This window comes from Lepisma saccharinum, chromosome 10 (assembly GCF_977018435.1).
Source record: "Lepisma saccharinum chromosome 10, izLepSacc3.1, whole genome shotgun sequence".
Classification (NCBI taxonomy): Eukaryota; Metazoa; Arthropoda; class Insecta; order Zygentoma; family Lepismatidae; genus Lepisma; species Lepisma saccharinum.
Genome location: NC_139238.1, coordinates 3,750,953 through 3,758,113, shown reverse-complemented (window position 1 = coordinate 3,758,113; position 7,161 = coordinate 3,750,953). Strand labels below are relative to the sequence as shown.

Genomic DNA, 7,161 nt, shown 5'->3' with positions numbered 1-7,161 from the left:
CTGTCTGGATGACATCAAAAGTTTACATTCCCGGCAACCGTCGGTCAGTGCAGAGTTGGGAGGCGTGTCGGTCGCATAGACACAGCAGGTCTGTAGGAACTACAATCCTGAAGGGAACATGCCAGTGTCAAAGGACGTTTTACGGCCGTGTTTACTGTATGAGTTCAAATTTGGCAGCAATGCTGCAGCCGCTGCTCGAAAGATATGCTCCGCGTTTGGAGAGGCATCAGTGAGTGAGCGCACATCGCGAAAGTGGTTCAGTCGATTTGCATCGGGCGATGAGAGCCTCCAGGACAAGCCTCGAGCTGGACGAAGCCCTGCTGAAGGAGACCATCGAGCGTGATCCACAGCAAACATGGAAAGAACTTGCACAAGGGTTTGGAGTGTCGGAGGAAACCATTCGATTGCATCTGCACAACCTTGGGAAGACTTGGAAGCTCATTAACTGGGTTCCTCACGTTTTGTCCGAGGAAAACAAACACCAGCGGCTCACCATTTGCGCATCATTGCTGTCACGCCACAAGAAAGCCCCATTCCTGGACCAGATATTGACATGTGACGAGAAATGGGTGTTATACAGGAACCGCAAAAGAAAACATCATTAGTCGTCCCCTGTTTCTGTTGCATTGACCCCCAAAGAAAATATTCATCAACAGAAGGTTCTGCTCTGTGTTTGGTGGACCAGCGCTGGTGTTGTGCACTTTGAATTGCTAGAGCATGACAAAACCATCACATCCGAGGTGTACTCGTCCCAATTGCAAAGGGTTGCAGCTGCACTACGTCCAAAGCAGCCAGCACTAGTAAACAGGAAAGGAGTGATCCTTCTTCAAGACAACGCTAGACCTCATACGGCGAAAGCGACCAAGGAGGTAATTAAGACACTTGGTTGGGAAATTTTACGTCATCCTCCTTACTCCCCGCACATTGCCCCATCCGACTTTCACTTGTTTTTGGCCATGGATAACCATTGGCGTGAGCAACAGTTCCGAAACCAAGATGATGTCACGCAGGTCATAGGACAATTTTTTGCTTCTAGGGACCAGAACTTTTAGAAACGCGGGATTTACAAGCTTGTATCTCGTTGGGAACATGTAATTGAAGTTGAAGGACAAAATAAAACACATTTGCCAGAAATTATAGAGTCATGCAATATACGGCATGAACTTTTTTTGGATACCTGGTAATAATAATGTTGTTGTTATTATTTGTTAGTAGTATCAAATACATTATTATCCTTGTAAATCAAGAAAAAATGGGGCTGATGTCGATGTTTAAGCATGTGTTGGAACAAAGAATTTAAAATGGTTTTTCAATTTCACATTAGCTAATGATTGAAAACAAGCACATAAAGAGGTAAAGTGTTCCCCTGTGCTTAGCACTACGCCATGAAGGCGTATAGGGGGTGTGGGGGTAACGCCCCACACTTTCTTGATCCGGTCGTGAGTCGGCGCCCCTGACCGCCTTTACCTCCAGGGTTTCCCCCAGGTACCCATGTCATTCGACGCTGGGTGGGCGCCGGAACCGTTTCCAACGTTAGAAAAGTTCCCGGATTTGAACCGGCCGGGGATCGAACCCGCTCCCTTGAGCATGGTAGTCAGACACGTTACCGACTTAGCCACCGCGGCCACGAAAACAAACACATAACCTGTACTTTTGAAAGACAAAAAACGCAATATAAATGCACTCGGAATATAATTCTTTATGTACACATGACATGCGTACCTTTCATGTACAATATATATTGTACGCATATGCAATATGGAGCAACGTAAAATAAGAAAATACATATGCAGCATGTTAACATAATTGTGTACGTATTCAAAGTTTTTTAAATACATACGTATACTATTTAAATACATTACATAATCAATTCATCCATCTCATAATAAACCAACGGCAAAAAATATATAAATCGATTCTCACATGTACGGGCTCCTATACCTCAAAACAATTGTTAGTGCATTTAAGACAAAACGGTTTAGCAGCAACAGCCTGAAAAGCATATTTGGTCTTCAATGCATTACAGTATTGATAATTAGATCCAATTTCTTGCAAATATGAAAAATATATCGACTAGGGTGGAAATAATTTTACGGGCCACCATGGCATTCTCTGTTTTACAGCTTTTTAAATTTAGATCGTTCTGTGCCCAAGGTTGACTTCCTCCGGTTCTGAACTTGATGAGACTAAGAAAGGTAGTGCCAGCAAAGCGAGCAAGAAAACTTTACGAAATGTATTTATACATTGTATTTCCATAGATTTTGAAATCGAGGGGGCAATTGCGCCTGTGTACCCCCTGCAGCTACCCTTGGCCTCCTATGTTTGCCTCCTTGCTCCCCCTAGAACTGATTTCCGTCCAAGGTTGGGTGTCAATGCCCCCTGCCACCCCCCCACCCACCCTGTGGTTGCGCAACTGCGTCCATTGTTTTCTTCACTAGGCTGTGATATTGCTCTGCCAAAAAAAACACTCACTCTTGATGAACTTCTTAATATTTCTTTTTCGTTTATCCCTAAAATATATCGCGGCACACCGGTTGGGAATCACTGCTTTCGAGTAATACATCAATAAAGCAGGATAACAAAAGATCAGAAAATTATCATAGGTGGCAGCACCAATACATTAAAGAACATGGCGTAGAAAAGTTCAAAGAAAGAAGGCTAGAATTCATGTCAAAAAGAGTTTATGGAATTTAATGTAAGGCGTTTATATAAGCCAATAAGAAAAAGCTAGAGAGACGTAATAATGAAATAACTAATTCAATTTCATTCACAAGAATAGTAAGAAGTATTAAAATTTTCAAATAACAATGAAGCTTGAGTTAGTGAATCAATACTGTGAGATCCCTGGTTCACTTTAGTTGGAAACTTTAGAGTAATACTTCAGCTAAATTGAATAACATAACTTATAGAAGTCATGGGGTGACTAGAGAATATGGCTAAATAGTGCCAATTGAAGATATTTACGAATGAGAATAAATAGAAAATATGAAATAATATGAATGAATGGTGTGTGGGAAGAAAGGAAAAAAACTGCGTAAGAAATGACAATGAAGGACATTGAATAATGTGAGGGCGGGAAAATTTAGACTTCTTACGAGTATATTATTAGATAATAGATGTGGTTAGGAAATTTCATTATGTACCAGGTTATTATGAAGAAGCGAGAAAATGGATAAATCGGCTATTTCCTCTTCAACAGAGCCTTGAGAAATATTTGAATGGACTCTAATAAAAGAATTACCCGTAGAAAAAACAGGTTATTCGTAACTCCTTATTACGAAATGAACCGCTTTACTTTTGCTCAACATGTCTCTCATGGCACGAACAAACAGGCGCCATATTCAAGATTTCTTCCTATGTATGCATCTATTTGCGCTTAAAAAGGAGGCAATGATTGGAAAGTCACCAGACTCAATTGAACGAAAAAGCCGAGGATAATGGAAAGAGAAACCACATTCCTTAAAGGGCTGAAGACTTGAATCCCTACAAAATCGGCAATTTTCTTTAATATCAATTTCTATCCTTCAAATTATCCTTCATCCTTTCTCCTCCTCTGTGAGTTATACGAGGGGAAACGAAAGACATAAAGTCGTGTCGAATTTGCAACCAAATGAAACGATCATCTTGAAAATAAATGTTGGCTCATAATTCATGAGATTCAGTGAGTGGCGCTGCGGTCGCTCATAACTTGGAAATAGGAAGTACACCATCTTCATCAGATATAATCTGTGTGAAAATGTCTTCCTGTGCATATGATGACGTGGACAAGAGAATAAGCTCAATGAACGAGCCAACAATTCATAATAGCTAGCACACCCTTTAAAAACTAAACGTAGAACAATTATGTTTACAGGAGTTGTGTGTATGGGAAATGTAAGAGATATATTTACTCTTCATGTGTCCATTTTATAACAAAAGTAAAGTGAAGAGGAGTGGAAACTTTGTGACATTCTCTTTCCATATCTCGTGTTTAATAATGTACAGTGGGATCCATGAGTTTTACCGTGCAAATTGTCCATCATCATGTTCGTGGACTACAAAATTATAATTTGTACAACGTTAATAATTCTCTCCAAAACTAGTTCTTTATACAACAATGTTTTTTCACTTAACTTTTCTGGTGTGTGGCTAGCAGATTTATAATTGATACACCATGATTGTCTCGATTTCGCAACTGATGAAAAATAAGTCTCACATGCAAGAGAACGTTACAAATTTAAAGAAACATGGTAGGAAACTCATAATGCGAACTACGGCTAATACTATTTCCCACGATAATGGGATTTAGACATTCCAAAGAAATAATACACACAACTTATGACGATTTTATGAATCTGGTAACAGATTCTGACAATCAGATAGGAACTCTGGATACGAAACTCAGAGCCTGCGGGTTCACAGGCGCTACGTGCTAAACTGCAGTTAATGATTACCCAGGGAAATGGAAGAGCTCAGTGATGTCGATCTATATCATGGAAACAGTAACAGCATAATCGTGTACAATTATTGCAAAACGTGATGCAGTTCACTGAAAACACAACTCAAAATGAGCTCTTGCTATGACTGGTTTTGCGGGGTTAAGGGTCCGGCAACTAAGTGCAAATAAAAACAAAACTTTTTCATTCAATGAAGTTGTTCGCGCCATCTGACTAACAGGAACACTCTTCTTGTTTCGGACGCCGTCTGTAGCCTTTCCAGGAATGTTTATGATGCTGTAGACAGACTAGCATAGGCGCAACCACGAATTTTTATCTGGGGGGAGGGGGCATGTACCAGGATAAAAGTACCAATAATAATAATAATAACATTAATGACATTATTATTACTACTACTACTACTACTAGTGGTAGTAATAGTAGTAGTATCAAAGACGTTATTATCCTCATAAATTACTCAAAAAGGGGGTTGAAGTCGGTGCTGAAGCATTTGTTTGGAACAATCGATTTAAAATATTTTTTCAACATGTTCAATTTCACATTAGGTAATAATGGAAAAGAAACACACAAACTGTATTTTTGAATGGCAGAAAATGCATACATTCCGAAGATAATTCATCTTGTACATATAACATGTATAACTTTCATGTACACTATATGTTTACACATATGCAACATGGAGCGACATAAAATAAGAAAATACATATGCATCATGCTAACACTAAATTGCGTACGTATTCAAAGTTTATGCAAGCGAGCAAGAACATTTTTAGATCCAATATTTACAACCGAAAACAATATTGATTTAAAAGGGTGTAAGTAATTTCACGGGGTGCCATGGCATTGTCTCTTTTACAACTTTTAAAATTTGGATCGCTCGGTATCAATGACCGACTCTTACCGTCCCGAACCTACGGCTCTGAACTTGACGATATTGAGAAAAGCAGCGACGAAGCGAGCAAGAAAATTTTGCAAAATGAATTTTTATTTGCATAAAATTTGAAATCGAGGGGGGCAATTGCTCCTCTATGCAGGTGCCCTTGGCCATCAGCGTTTTCCCTCCCTAGAATTGACTTCCGTCCAAGGTTGGGGGGGGGGGCAGTGTCCCAGTGCCCCCTGTGGTTGCGCCACTGCAGACTAGTACACATAATAAAGACACTCAATTACATATAATGTATTCGTTGCAAATGCTACATTAATTGCAGACAGCTGCACTTCATCTCATAACGTCGCTTCTCCGCGCTCACAGACTATTCACTCCTTTTACAGTAGGCACTAGTGTCCTGAGTATATTCTGGCGGCCATCTTGGCTCCAATTGTACAAGGTACAGAACAGAAGTCAATTTAATACATGCTATACTACAGGGTGCGGCACGTAAAACCAGCCAGCTGTAATCCCGATGTAATTGCTTTGCTAATGAACATGTAAAACATCTAAATGAACATGTCAACAGAAGATGGCGTTGCATGAGTTACTAATTCTGTTTCTCACCAACAGGTGGCTTGTGAACCCGTGGTCGAGTGAAAGTAGTTGAGAATCAGGCCTTGTTGGGTGAAGCCGTGATAATGCCGTATTTGATTCCTGAGCGTGTTGCAATTGTTGAAGCTTTTGTGCGCACCGGATCCTTTGTGCAAACAAGGAAGTTGTTTCAGGAGAAATTTCCAGGAAGTCCTGTCTCAGCAAAACGCACAATACAGAATTTGATTGGGAAATGGAGGCGTACAGGATCTGTTGCAAATGCTCCCAGGGACAGATGACCATCTGTCTGCACACCTGAATTACGGAGGCAGGTGCAGTACATAATGGCGAGAAGTCCTCGTAAATCAACGAGGAAATTAAGTCAACTGGTTCCAGCTAGTGAGCGAAGTTGTAGACGTGTGTTAAGGGCGCTGAAGTTAAAACCTTACCGGATAAGTGTAGTGCAACAACTGAGGGAGCTTGACCCGGGGAAGAGGGTGGATTTTTGTTCATGGCTATTGACGAATGTTGCCAGTGGTGTTTTGGATTGATCATCATGAGTGACGAGGCGTGGTTTCACCTGTCGGGATACGTAAATTCCCAAAACAATCGCTATTGGTCGTCACAGAATCCACACGTAATCCACGAGCAGCCATTGCATTACGAAAAGATTGGTGTTTGGTGTGCCATTTCCGCACAACGCGTTATGGGGCCCATATTTTTTGAAACCACAGTAGACAGTAACGTGTATTTGGGAATTCTGGAAGAGTTTTATGAACAATTGACAGAAGAGGAGCGTCAGTTCTGTTACTTTCAGTAGGACGGATCAACAAGCCACACATCAAATGCTTCACTATCCCGTGTGCATGAAATGTTTACTCCAGAGAGGACAATTAGCAAAGGCCTGTGGCCTCCTCGGTCACCCGACTTGTAAACTTGTGACTTTTACTTGTGGGGAATGTTAAAGGGGAAAGTATTCGAAACAAATCCACACACAATTGAAGAACTCAAGACCTCCATCCAGAATGTCATGAACAGCATCACCACTCAAGAATTAACAAAGGTGTACATGAATCTCCTGAAACGTGCTCAGACGTGTGTTGAAGTGGGTGGAGGACACTTTCAGCATCTATTGTGAAGGTGAGAAATCTTAACACACAACATTAAATTTCATTTGGTGTATTGCTTTTGTTTGATTTTGTTTTAATTTCACTTAATCATTCAAATTGTTCATCTAATGATATGTTATGAAGGGACGGGCTGGTT

General features: G+C 40.6%; 1 pseudogene; it reads left to right on the top strand.

The window, feature by feature from the left end:
* Positions 1-278: 278 nt before the first annotated feature.
* Positions 279-605, top strand: LOC145994459 (histone-lysine N-methyltransferase SETMAR pseudogene; annotated as a pseudogene).
* The last annotated feature ends 6,556 nt before the right edge of the window (positions 606-7,161 follow it).